The sequence below is a fragment of the Salvelinus namaycush genome, chromosome 16, assembly GCF_016432855.1.
Source record: "Salvelinus namaycush isolate Seneca chromosome 16, SaNama_1.0, whole genome shotgun sequence".
Lineage (NCBI taxonomy): Eukaryota > Metazoa > Chordata > Actinopteri > Salmoniformes > Salmonidae > Salvelinus > Salvelinus namaycush.
The window spans coordinates 29476072-29490703 of NC_052322.1; the positions used below are offsets into that span (position 1 = coordinate 29476072).

The 14632-nt window shown below is 46.0% G+C and overlaps 1 pseudogene; it reads right to left on the reverse strand.

Moving 5' to 3' along the window:
* Window positions 1-9551: 9551 nt before the first annotated feature.
* LOC120061618 lies at window positions 9552-13954 on the reverse strand (annotated as a pseudogene).
* Between the last annotated feature and the right edge of the window lie 678 nt (window positions 13955-14632).

The following is a 14632-nucleotide window of genomic DNA, read 5'->3' on the forward strand; positions in this document are numbered from 1 at the left end:
TCTGTACAGCACTTAGAGATATCAGCTGATGTAAGAAGGGCTTTATAAATACATTTTATTTGATTTTTCCAACATAACATTCGGTTGAAGTCGGAAATTTACATAAACCTTAGCCAAATACATTCAAACTCAGTTCTTCGATGGTATTGAGGTCAGGGCTGGCCACTCCAACACCTTGACTTTGTTGTCCTTAACCATTTTGCCACAACTTTGGAAGTATGCTTGGGGTCATTGTCCATTTGGAAGACCCATTTGCGACCAAGCTTTAACTTCCTGACTGATGTCTTGAGATGTTGCTTCAATATATCCACATAGTTTTCCTTCCTCATGATGCCATCTATTTTGTGAAGTGCACCAGTCCCTCCTGCAGCAAAGCACCCCCACAACATGATACTGCCACCCCCGTGCTTCACGGTTGGGATGGTGTTCTTCGGCTTGCAAACATCCCCCTTTTTCCTCCAAACATAACAATGGTCATTATGGCCAAACAGTTAAATTTTTGTTTCATCAGATGATAAAATAATTGATATGTTTAGAGATAATGATTAAATACTTCTACCCTGAAACTTAACCATTAGGGATTATAGATATGTAGCATGTATAAGGAATAGTTAAAGTATTAAACATAAGTCCAACTAGGTTGGACTGGGAGGGAGATAAATGTGTGTGTGTGTGTGTGCCTAGGAAAGTACAGAGAACAATTAAACTGTGTTTGAACCGACCTGGCTAGAACTCTGAGAAACTTATGATAGGATAGGGAGTACTTCTCACGGTGTTTAAAGGCACAGTCAACTTAGTGTATGTAAACTTCTGACCCACTGAATTATAAGTGAAATAATCTGTCTGTAAAAAATTGTTGGAAAAATTACTTGTGTCATGCACAAAGTAGATGTCCAAACCAACTTGCCAAAACTATAGTTTGTTAACAAGAAATTTGTGGAGTGGTTGAAAAACAAGTTTTAATGACTCCAACCTAAGTGTATGTAAACTTCCAATTGAAGTCGGAGGTTTACATACACCTTAGTCAAATACATTTAAACTCAGTTTTTCACAATTCCTGACATTTAATACTAGTAAAAATTCCCTGTCTTAGGTCAGTTAGGATCACCACATTATTTTAAGAATGTGAAATGTCAGAATAATAATAGAGAGATGTCACGCCCTGACCTTAGTATTCTATGTTTTCTGTATTATTTTGGTCAGGTCAGGGTGTGACGAGGGTGGATATGATTGTTTTTGTATTGTCTAGGGTTTTTGTATGTCTGGGTGAGTGTGTGTAGTCTAGGCATATGTAGGTCTATGGTGACCTAGATTGGTTCCCAATCAGAGGCAGCTGTTTATCGTTGTCTCTGATTGGGGATCCTATTTAGGTTGCCATTTTCCAGTTTGGTTTGTGGGTTATTGTCTATGTGAGGTTGCATGTCTGCACTCAGTGTTTATAGCGTTCACGTTTGTTTTGTTATTTTGTATAATTTGTTCAGTGTTTCTTCTTTATTAAAAGAAGATGGATTATCATCACGCTGCGCCTTGGTCTCCTCACTACGACGATCGTGACAGAATAACCCAACACAAAAAGACCAAGCAGCGTTTTCTGGAGGAATGGACATGGGAGGACATTCTGGACGGGAAGGGATCCTACACATGGGAGGAGATCCTGGCTGGAAGGGATCGCCTCCCATGGGAACAGGTGGAGGCAGCCAGGAGAGCGGAGGCAGCAGGAGAAGGGAACCAGTGGTACGAGGGAACACAGCTGGCAAGGAAACCCGAGAGGCAGCCCCAAAATCTTTTTTTGGGGGGAACACGGGGAGTTTGGCGGAGTCAGGTTGGAGACCTGAGCCCACTCCCCGTTCTTACCGGGGCGAGCATGTGACTGGTCAGGCCCCGTGCTATGGGGTGATGCGCACGGTGTCTCGGGCCGAGCATCCACAGGCCGGTGTGCTCGGTGCCAGCGTCCCGCATTTGCCGGGTGGAAGCTGGCATCCAGCCAGAACGGGAGCAGCCAGATCTGCGCTCGAGACCGCCAGTGCGCCTCCACGGCCCAGTGTATCCGGTGCCTCGGCCAAGGACAAGGCCTCCTGCATGTCTCCCCAGCCTGGTGAGTCCTATGCCTGCGCTGATAATTAACCTTCCTATATGTCTCCCCAGCCTGGTGAGTCCTGTGCCTTCTCCCAGAGCCAGGCCTCCAGTGTCTCTCTCCACTCCAGTGATGATCCATGGCAAGAAGCCTCCAGTGATGATCCATGGCACGAAGCCTCCAGTGATGATCCATGGCCTGAAGCCTCCAGTGATGATCCATGGCACGAAGCCTCCAGTGGTGATCCATGGCACGAAGCCTCCAGTGGTGATCCATGGCACGAAGCCTCCAGTGGTGATCCATGGCACAAAGCCTCCAGTGGTGATCCATGGCACGAAGCCTCTAGTGGTGATCCATGGCACGAAGCCTCCAGTGGTGATCCATGGCACGAAGCCTCCAGTGGTGATCCATGGCACGAAGCCTCCAGTGGTGATCCATGGCACGAAGCCTCTAGTGGTGATCCATGGCACGAAGCCTCCAGTGGTGATCCATGGCACGAAGCCTCCAGTGGTGATCCATGGCACGAAGCCTCCAGTGGTGATCCATGGCACGAAGCCTCCAGTGGTGATCCATGGCACGAAGCCTCCAGTGGTGACCCATGGCACGAAGCCTCCAGTGGTGACCCATGGCACGAAGCCTCCAGTGGTGACCCATGGCACGAAGCCTCCAGTGGTGATCCATGGCACGAAGCCTCCAGTGAGGAGTTATGGCACGAGGCCTCCAGCGACGCCCTCCAGTATGGTGCCTCCAGCGAAGCCCTCCTGTCCGGAGCCGCCAGAGTCTCCCTCCTGTCCGGAGCCGCCAGAGTCGGCTCCGGACAGGAGAAGAAGATGGATTATCATCACGCTGCGCCTTGGTCTCCTCACTACGACGATCGTGACAAGAATTATTTCTTTCAGCTTTTATTTCTTTCATCACATTCCCAGTGGGTCAGAAGTTTACATACACTCAATTAGTATTTGGTAGCATTGCCTTTTAAATTGTTTAACTTGGGTAAAACATTTTGCGTAGCCTTCCACAAGCTTCCCACAATAAGTTGGATGAATTTTGGCCCATTCCTCCAGACAGAGCTGGTGTAACTGAGTAGCACGCTTTTTCAGTTCTACCCACAAATTTTCTATGGGGTTGAGGTCAGGGCTTTGTGATGGCCACTCCAATACCTGGAAATTGCTCCCAAGGATGAACCAGACTTGTGGAGGTATACCATTATTTTTCTGAGGTCTTGGCTGATTTCTTTTGATTTTCCCATGATGAGTTTGAAGGTTGTCCTTGAAATACATACACGCCTTTTTCTCCCGGATTTTGTGGTATCCAATTGTTAGTAGTTACTATCTTGTCTCATCGCTACATACATACGTACGTAGGTAGGTACGGGCTCGGGAGAGACGAAGGTCGAAAGCCATGCGTCCTCCGAAACATAACCCAACCAAGCCGCACTGCTTCTTAACACAGCGCACATCCGACCCGGAAGCCAGCCGCACCAATGTGTCGGAGGAAACACCGTGCAACCGTGCACCTGGCGACCTTGGTTAGCGTGCACTGCGCCCGGCCCGCCACAGGAGTCGCTGGTGCGCGATGAGACAAGGACCTACCGGCCAAACCCTCCCTAACCCGGACGACGCTAGGCCAATTGTGCGTGGCCCCATGGACCTCCCGGTCGCGGCCAGCTGCGACAGAGCCTGGGCGCGAACCCAGAGTCTCTGGTGGCACAGCTAGCGCTGCGATGCAGTGCCCTAGAGGCCTCCAAGCTGTTTAAGGACACAGTCAACTTAGTGTATTTAAACTTCTGACCCACCGGAATTGTGAAATAATCTGTCTGTAAACAGTTGTTGGAAAAATTACTTGTGTCATGCACAAAGTAGATGTCCTAACCGACTTGCCAAAACTATAGTTTGTTATCAAGAAATTTGTGGAGTGGTTGAAAAACTAGTTTTAATGACTCTAACCTAAGTGTATGTAAACCCCTTAAAAAAAATCTAAAACAAAAAGCAGTAGAGGGTAGACAAGAAAAATGTAAAAACAGACACTCCATTACCCTTTTTACACTATCCTGCTGAAAATGTACTGCTTTGTATATTTTATTTTCGCACTGTCCTTTCCAACACAGATCCAGTAGCTATGGTGGATGTGTGTATCCATTAAAGTACAGCTCGGCCGTGTGAAAAGGGTACATGTGATACAGAAACCTAGCTCCCTGAATACATCCGATATGTGAGCTATATACGATGGAAGAAAAACATGTAGGAAGAATGCTCACTTGGAGGGAATAGAGAGAGGCTCTGAAAGAATCTATCACAGCTGAGAAAACCAAAAATTGGAGGTTTGCCTGCGAGACCAATGCATCCTTGCACAGCTCCTTCACACAAAAAATAGCTGCATGTGCGCACTCGCTCACATGCTTTGGAGAAAATATTTATATTTTAGTCAGCTTTGTTCAATTGAATTCTTCATAATATAATATAAAATAATGCCACGGTATTCTAAGCAAATCTTGTCTGCTAAATAAACTAGTGTAGCCCACAGCAATTTGGCATAGCCACATCAGGACCTAATGTAAGGACAACTCAGAGTATGCTATTCTTTTCTTCTGAAATAGACAACATTTTCTTCTTAGCATGCTTCTTTAGACCTGTCTAAAAGAAATAATGGATTTTTTTGTGAAAGTGTAGGCTATATCACATGGATTTATTAAACTTTTTAAAATGTAGCTGTTCCAAAGGTCTGCATCAGTGGCTTGTAGGCTATGTGTGGATGCCAGGAGATGCTAAATGTGTTTATGTTCGTTAACGGTCAATTCCCGTGAGACCGACAGTTATTTGCTTGAAAAATCACTGGCTGACGAAATTTCGTGACCCCCACAGCCCTAGTCCTTCCTAACTCAGTTGCCGGAGAGGAAGGAAACCGCTCAGGGATTTCACCATGAGGCCAATGGTGACTTTAATGTCACAGCCTGATCTGTTTCACCTGTCTTGTGATTGTCTCCAACCCCCACCAGGTGTCTCCCATTACCTCATGTGTATTTATACCTGCCTTTTCTGGGTCAGTCATGGCCAGTTCGTACTATCACGGCTCAGGCTAAGACCCAGATGCAGACATCTGTAGAGACTCTGAGACTCGTACTATCCGCCTACTGTGTCTGCATCTGGGTCTTAGCCTGAGCCGTGATAGTACGAACTGGCCATTACTGACCCAGCCGACTCGGACCAGCTTCACAATACTGTCTCCTCCCAAGGAGCCACCATTGGAAGACACGAGGAGTTACTGCAAAGCCTTATGACCATGTGTTCAATACATTACTGGAGCAATTCTGCGAATTCCCAACTACGCAGCAAGCCACAACAGTAATCCCCCAGACTCTCAGCAACCTCGCCACCAGCGGCGCTTCTTCCCAGTCTACCCAGGTGTCCTGAGAACCTTGCTTACCTCCTCTGGTGCACTACGCTGGAGATTCTGGAACCTGCTGGGCATTTATCTCCCAGTGCTCCCTCATCTTCGAGCTGCAGCCTTCTTCACTCCCCTCGGACTGCTCAAAGATAGTGTACTTGTGATAGCTGATGTCTGGGAGGGCCCTCGCCTGGGCTATGGCTGTGCGAGAGCAACAGTCCACTGTTTGCCTCAGTCTGGAGAAGTTCGTGGCGGAGTTATGAAAAGAGTTCTATTCTCCATTGTCCGGGAGAGAGGCTGTTCATAAGCTGCTCCAACTACGTCAAAACTTCCGTAGTGTGGCAGACTATGCAGTGGATTTTCGCACGTTGGTGGCTGAGAGTGCATGGAACCCGGAAGCCCTGTTCGACACGTTCCTTCAAGGATTATCGGAGGAGATTAACGACGAGCTCGCAGCCCGGGAGCTGCCCATGGACCTCGACTCCCTCATAGCCTTGACCATCCGAATCGATGGGCAGCTACGGGAACGTAGGAGGGAGAGGGGGTGTGTTCTCTGTCGCCCTCGCTTGTCCTCGAATTCCACCTCGCCTCCGAGGAATCCTGGAAATCTCAGAAGTCTACATTTACGAGAGAATCTGGTGTCACCCGAGTTCCCTCGGAAATCACAGAGGGCTGTCGACTCGCCTTCTCCGGAGCCCATGTATCTGGGCAGAGCTAGATTGTCTTCCGCTGAGCTCTTACGCAGACTGAAATCCAAGCTGTCTGTATTGTGGAGCTACGGGACATTTCTTATTTACATGCCCATTAAAAAAACAGGCTCATCAGTAGGTACGAGTACACTGGTGAGCCGTACGGGGAGTTTCCAATCTCTCACTACTTGTAACCCCCTCTATGCTACCCTGTTGTGGGGAGACCAGTCCAAATCCATGCAGGTGGTCATTGACTGGGGCTGACGAGAACTTTATGGACACTACCCTGGTGTCGGAGCTGGGTATCTCCACTCAACCCCTTTCCATCCTGATGAACGTCAGAGTGCTGGATGGGCACTCTATTGGCAGAGTCACCCACAATATGGTTCCAATCAAACGGCGAGTGTCAGGGAACCACAGTGAGGCTATGCAGTTTCTGATCCTGGGGTCTCCTCATGTACCCATGGTTTAGGGGTTTTCATGGTTCCAGAGGCACAACCCCCTAATCGACTGAGCTACGGGTTCCATCATGGGTTGTAGTCCGTTTTGTCATGCACATTGTCTGAAGTCGGCACAGCCTACCCCAGGACATCTCCCGGCGGGCTTGGGTAAAGCCTCTGATGTCTCCGCCGTTCCCGCGGAGTACCAGGACTTACGGGAGGGTTTCAACTCTACCCGTGTCACATCTCTTCCTCCGAGTCAGCCCTATGACTGTGCAATCAACCCTCCCCTGGGCGCACCGCACCACCTCGGGGGTGACTTTGTTCCTTGTTGGGTCTGAATATGAATGCGATGGAGGGGCACATTGAGGACTCTCTCGCTGCAGGGATTATGCGTCTATCTGCACCCCCCCCCCCCCCCGCACCCTGCGTCCGTGTATTGACTACCGGGACCTTAATGACATTACGGTTAAAAACCCTTACCCGCTTCCACTCACCTCCTCGACTTTCGAGCCTATCCAGGGAGTGGTCTCCACGTTGAACTTTTGGCATGCCTACCATCTGGTTCGGTTACGGGAAGGAGACGAGATGGAGGACAGCCTAGCGGGCACTATGAGCACCTGGTATGCCGTTCGGACTGACCAACGCTCCCGCAGTGTTCCAGGCCCTGGTCAATGATGTGCTCCGTGACATGTTGAACCGATTTGTGTTTGTCTACCTCAACAACATCCTAATTTATTCCCGGTCAGTTCAAGAGCATGTCCTCCATTTCCGACAGGTCCTCCAGCATCTCCTGGAGAACCAGCTTTTCGTGATGGCGGAGAAATGCGAGTTCCATCGCTCCACCATCTCCTTCCTAGGATACGTCATCGCTACAGGGAATATTCAGATGGTCCCTGACAAGGTGAGAGCGGTGGTAGATTGGCCTCAACCCACATCCAGAGTGCAGCTGCAACGTTTCCTGGGGTTTGCTAATTTCTACCGTTCTCTGCACTCACCTATCCCAAGGTTCCATTAATATGGTCTCCAGCAGCTGACCGGGCGTTCTCAGACTTCAAGCAGCGATTCACTACAGCTCCCATCTTAATCCATCCGGTCCCGTCCCGTCAGTTCGTGGTGGAGGTTGATGCCTTGGACGTCAAAGTGGGGGCAGTCCTGTCCCAGCATTCTGCCTAGGACCAGAAGCTACATCCCTGCACCTTCCTTTCCCATCGTCTTAACCCCACTGAGAGGAACTATGACGTGAGAAATCGAGAATTGCTCACAGTTAAGATGCTGTCGGAGGAGTGGAGGCACTGGTTAGAAGGGGCGGAACATCCATTCTTGGTGTGGACGGACCATAAGAACCTGGAATAGTTCCGCACCGCCAAGCGCCTCAACTCCAGGCAGTCGAGATGGGTCCTGTTATTCACTCGTTTCCATTTCACTATTTCCTACCGCCCAGGGTCCAAGAATGTGAAGTCTGAAGCACTTCTCACGTGTGTACAGCCCCGCTACTACTCCATTGGACCCCAAGACCATCCTCCCTACTTCCTGTCTAGTGGCTGTTATCATCTGGGGAATAGAGAGTCTGGTCCGCAAGGCGCAGTGTTCCCAGCATTCCTCGAGACTCACCTGTTATCCTGGCTCCCGTCGGACCTTGGCTTTCATCAGACAACGTTTTTGGTGGCCCATGGTTCCTGAAGTCTCCGCGTTCGTTGCCGCCTGCACTTTGTGTGTGCAGAACAACAAGCTCTGGCTATCCTCCTTTAACCACTCCCTGTTCCTCACCGCCCCGTTCCCATGTACCCTTGGACTAAGTTGCTAAGTTGCTCTCAGCTAAGGAGACGGCCCAGCTCATGGTGCAGCACGACCTCCGGATCCATGGACTTCCGGTCGACATGGTCTCTGATCGTGGTCCTCAGTTCTCATCCCGGTTCTGGAAGGCGTTCTGCACCCTCATTGGGTCGTCGGCCAGCCTGTCCTCTGGTTTTCATCCCCAGTCTAAGGGCCAGTCGGAGCAAGGCAATCAGGACCTGGAGATGACTCTTCGTTGCCTTATCTCCACCAATCCCACCACCTGGAGCCAGCAACTTGTGTGGGTGGAATATGCCCGCGATACCCTTCCCTGTTCTGCTACTGGTCTCTCGCCTTTTTGAGTGTTCACTGGGATATCAGCCCCTGCTCTTCCCGGAGCAAGAGGTCAGCATACCTGTTTCCCGGTAATTTAGATTACGACTCTTTGCCTGCCTTGACCTACCGATTGCCTGTCCCTTGTACTGTAATAAACTCTGACTCGTACTATCCGCCTCCTGTGTCTGCATCTGGGTCTTAGCTTGAGCTGTGATATTTAAAGCAGTAACTGAGTTTAATGGCAGTGATAGGACAAAACTGAGGATGGATCAATAACATTGTAGTTACTATTTACCCCACAATACTAACCTAATTGACAGAGAGAAAAGAAGGAAGCATGTACAGAATACAAATATTCCAAAACATGCATCCTGTTTGCAATAAGGCACTAATATAAGGGCACAAGGCGAGACCCAAATGCAGACACAGGAGGCAGATGGTTGAGCTCTGATATTTATTATACCAAAAGGGGTAGGCAAAAGTCAGGTTGGGGACAGGCGAGAGTTCATAAACCAGGTCAGAGTACCAGGGGATAGGCAGGCTTGAGGTCAGGACAGGCAGAGTGGTTAGGCAGATGGATTCGGCGTCAGGACAGGCAAGGGTCAAAACCAGGAGGGCTAGGAAAGAACAGAGACTGGGAAAAATAGGAGCTAGGAGAAATGCTGGTTGACTTGGCAAAACAAGACAAACTGGCACAGAGAGACAGGAAACACAGGGATAAATACACTGGGGACTAATGGGGAAAACAGGAGACACCTGGAGGTGGGTGGAGACAATCACAAAGACAGGTGAAACAGATCAGGGCGTGACAAGTAAAGTAAAACTGCAAAACATTTGGCAAAGAAATGTACTTTATGTCCAGAATACAAAGCTGTCCCGCATAATGTTGAAGACACAGCAGCTGACATCACATTATGAACATCAGACTCTCTCTCAAACTAGTGCAATTAGAATTGCAGGAACCAACAGCCTGAGGCCGTGCCTTGAATCAATATAACCAAATGCCCTTTACAATATTATTTAAAATAATCATGACTGAATTGAAGTAAGTACGCCTACCTCGTCATGTTCGTAGTGTCTGTCTGTACTTACCCACGCCGGACCAGACTGGGAGCTGAATGAGAGGCCATCATTGTTTTTCCCCTCATCCTCAAGAGCTAAAGCAAAAACACCACATGGTCATATTTTAACACAATTGTACTCATTGAAAGGAATGTATAAGACAGACATCAGCATTCAAGACACTGCCCGTCACTAAAGTGAATAATTACTACAAGGTCAAATGCCATCTCCAGTATCTTTCCTTCCTCCTGGAAATCAACCTTCTAGGACTCATTTTTCTTTGCTGGCAACTGAAGATTCCAGGTTGTCATCTCCTACTGCCTTGCTCTGCTCTCCTTGCATTTTCAGCTCCTGTTTTTAACGGATTGAGAGAACCTGTCAGAAAAACTTGTTACAGTGGCAAATTAGATGTGACAAGACTCAAAGGAAAAATTCACTAAGAAATGTGGTGCCCCAAAGCCTTGGAAACAAACACAAGGCTGTTCAATTTAATATAGAGTTGATATGGTTCCCATTGACATGGCTCCAATCCAGGTATATACTCTTATTCTTTCATGTAAATCAAGTCCTATAACATACCTTTATCCACTCCTCAATGTCATTATCAAACACTTTATTTGGCTTCTTTTTCTTCTGGTTGTAAAAGTTCAAGCCATCAAGATCGTCGGATTGCTCTAAGGATTTGAACAAAATTACAATATTGTCAATTCAAGATGGTCTGCTGTATCACCTATCAGAACACTACTGATATTGGTCTTATTGTGTCCTTTCCAATCATGACAGATCAGTGGTCTAAAAGAGCGGGAAGTCACTAATGGAACATTTCCTGTTTACTCTGTTCCTTGGCCTTTTCTCAATTGGATTTGCTCAACTCCTGCATCCTCTCTCCTCCATCCACTCTGGCTTCCCGTTGAAAAAGGTCAAAGGTAATCTAGGAGAATCAACAAGGAGAGAGAAAGTGACCGAAAATGCACTTGTATGAAATGAGACTCCTTCTCCAATCACGCGTCATTAGGCAAATTACGTTTATAGGGTGGAATCCCAAAATAAATATATAAAGTGATAAAAACTAAATGTAGCTAGTTGTGCAACACATTTTACAGATAAAAGGATAAGCAACGTATCGTTTTAAAATATTTACATGCTTTTTCTATTTCGAGAAAACTATTGCTGATTCAAAGGGGGTGTCGCAGATTTCAAAACTTACCAGTTTCTGGTTCACGGAGGAGAGTGGAAAGAGGACAGATGACAGACTTTTGCCCAAATGAGAAAAGGCCCTTGTTTCCACGTTTCCTCTCCTCACATCCCTGTGACATTTTGAGTAGGAAGTGTGTGAAGGATGGAAGGAGAGGACAAAATAATTTGAGGAAAGACCATTGAGATTCAGCCATAATTCTTTGTCAGGTGTGAGCCGTCCTACCTTCCTTCCTTCGAGATTGTCCAGATTGAACTTTCTTGCCTCATTCAAAACAACTGGGAACTGGAAAAACTCAGACTTCTGACTTCAGTGCGTTCAAATCAGCTAGGAACTCGGAAAAAAACAAGCGATTTGAACGTTCATTCAACTTGGAATTCCAACTCGAGAACTCTGGCCTCTTTCTAGAGCTCCGACTTTCTGACCTGAAGATCACTGATGTCATGATTTGACCTCGCATTTTTCAGAGTTCCCATTTGTTTTGAACGTGGCATCTGTCCTCCCCACCATCAGGTTCCACCTCCTTGGCCTCCACCTGCTGTGTGTCCTCTCCCACTCTGTCTCCACTGTCTTCTTCCAGCATGAAAGGCTTCTTATTCTTCTTGGTCATGTTGGGGTCGAATATCATCTGATGGGAGAATTAAATCAAGATGATTAGCTTATACCCCGTGTGATTTAAGACAAATAGCTATGTTCATTGATAAACATATTTCCAGTCCTCTAAGACTAGTTACTGCTGGTACAATGTTTACATAGAGAAAACATTGACATACACACTGCTAAAATATGTTTCACAATTCTACATAATGCTTAGCTGACATTTGGTCACTGTATTGAAAACATGATTAATATTTTCATTAGCTAGCCCACTAGCCAAACTCTTGATACTGGGCAGCAGGTAGCCTAGTGATTTAAGAGTGTTGGGCCAGTAACCGAAAGGTAGCTGATTCAAATCCTCGAGCCGGTTAGGTGAAAATCTGTCGTTGTGCCCTTTAGCAAGGCACTTAACCTGAATTGCTTCTGAAAGTCGCTCTGGATAAGAGCTAAATTACTAAAATGTAAATGGTAGGGAAAGCCTTGTCGGCTGAGGCCGAAAGTCATTCCACAACTAAGATCGCCACCGGGGTGTATTTATTAAGTATTGCAACGATTAAGTAAAATCGAAAATTGTTTACCGTTTAATTAAAACTTCTTATGGCTGCAGGGGCAGTATTGAGTAGCTTGGATGAAAAGGTGCCCAGAGGTGCCCAGAGTAAACTGCCTGCTCCTCAGTCCCAGTTGCTAATATATGCATAGTATTATTAGTATTGGATAGAAAACACTCTGAAGTTTATAAAACTGTTTGAATGATGTCTGTGAGTATAACAGAACTCATATGGCAGGCAAAAACCTGAGAAAAAAATCCAACCAGGAAGTGGGAAATCTGAGGTTTGTAGGTTTTCAACTCATCGCCTATCGAATACACAGTGGGATATGGGTCAGTTTGCACTTCCTACGGCTTCCACTAGATGTCAACAGTCTGTAGAACCTTGTCTGATGCTTCTACTGTGAAGTGGGGCCGAAGGAGACGGGAATGAGTCAGGTCTATCATGAGCTGACCATGCTCTGACCATGCGCGTTCACATGAGAGGGAGCTCTGTTCCATCGCACTTTTGAAGACAATGGAATTCTCCGGTTGGAACTTTATTGAAGATTTATGTTAAAAACATCCTAAAGATTGATTCAATACATCGTTTGACATGTTTCTACTGACTGTTACGGAACTTTTTGACATTTCGTCTGCTTTTAGTGAACGCGCTTCCTGACTTTGGATTTGTTTACCAAACACGCTAACAAAAATAGTTATTTGGACATAAATGATGGACATTACCGAACAAAACAAACATTTCTTGTGGAAGTGGGAGTCCTGGGAGTGCATTCCGACGAAGATCAGCAAAGGTAAGTGAAGATTTATAATGCTATTTATAACTTTTGTTGACTCCACAATTTGGCGGGTAACTGTATGGCTTCCTTTTGTGGCTGAACGCTGTTCTCAGATTATTGAATATTGTGCTTTTGCCGTAAAGCTTTTTTGAAATCTGACACAGCGGTTGCATTAAGAACAAGTGTATCTTTAATTCTATCTAAAACATGTATCTTTCATCAAAGTTTATGATGAGTATTTCTGTTATTTGATGTGGCTCTGCAGTTTCTCTGGATATTTTGGAGGCATTTCTGAACATGGCGCCAATGTAAACTGATGTTTTTGGATATAAATATGAACTTTATCGAACAAAGCATATATGTATTGTGTAATATGAAATCCTATGAGTGTCATCTGATGAAGATCATCAAAGGTTAGTGATTAATTTTATCTCTATTTCTGCTTTTTGTGACTCCTGTCTTTGGCTGGAAAAATGGCTGTGTTTTTCTGTGATTTTGCGGTGACCTAACATAATCGTTTGTGGTGCTTTCGCTGTAAAGCCTTTTTGAAATCAGACACTGTGGTGGGATTAACAAGAAGTGTATCTTTAAAATGGTGTGAAATACTTGTATGCTTGAGGAATTTTAATTGTGAGATTTCTGTTGTTTGAATTTGGCGCCCTGCACTTTCACTGGCTGTTGTCATATCGATCCCGTTAACGGGATTGCAGCCCTAAGAAGTTGAACCAAACAGAGAAAACGTAATGAAACGGTGAGGGACCTAAATGAATTTGTCCAATAGGAACTCTGGTTTTCGTTGCAAAACGTTTTCCGTTTTGAGTGAAAGTTTTCCAACAGAATCGGCACAATGAATACACCCCTAGAGTGTAATCATTAGTCCAAATAGTTCAGGTTTGCAACTTAAACAAGAGTTTCTATTGGACATATTCAGGTAAGTCCCTGTTTAGTTTGCTTCCGTTTTAAAAACGTTTGCAACAGAATCTGCAGAATGAATTCCCCCCTGGTTTAGATTCTTCCAATAGAGAAGAGTATATACACAATGATAAGAAGTGACATTTACCTTGTCTTCTGACATGTTTGTGGAAAGAACAAGAACGATCTAGAACGTTTTTTATCCCCCATCAGTCTTTACTGAGGGTCTCACTAAGCAGAAATGTCTTCCATCAGATTAGGGGAAGATTAACAATGCTCAAGTGCGGACTAATGTAATGACGTAAAGATTAGCAACGTTGCTAAAATCCCGAAATTTGTGCGAAAGCGTTGAGTTGATAAAAATCTGTCTGTTTAACTAGAGAGATCTGTTTTTTTGCGTGGGCTCTGTTTCAATCTACCGCATCCGCCGATGTCGGCCTTACGCATTTGTTGTGGAAAGTGGCAGAGCTACAGGGATGTTTGTCAGACCAGGAGACATCCAGAAAATTGGTCTTCTCATGAACACGTCTGTAGCTTCCGAACGGGTTGGCCTATAAACTAATGACTCACTAGCAGGGTTAAGGTAGTTTTAATTTCTTACTGGTACGGGACACCCAAGTGCGTGCATGCATTTTTTTATACTACAAAAATTACACGGTAGCCTACTCTGCTGACACGGACAAACAATGTCTGACACAAATACAAGATTTTCATTTTTTAAATTTTATTTAACCTTTATTTAACTAGGCAAGTCAGTTAAGAACAAATCATTTTCACAATGATGGCCTACTTGTAAAGCCCCCCTGGCCAAACCTCTGCTAACCCAGACGACGGCTGGGCC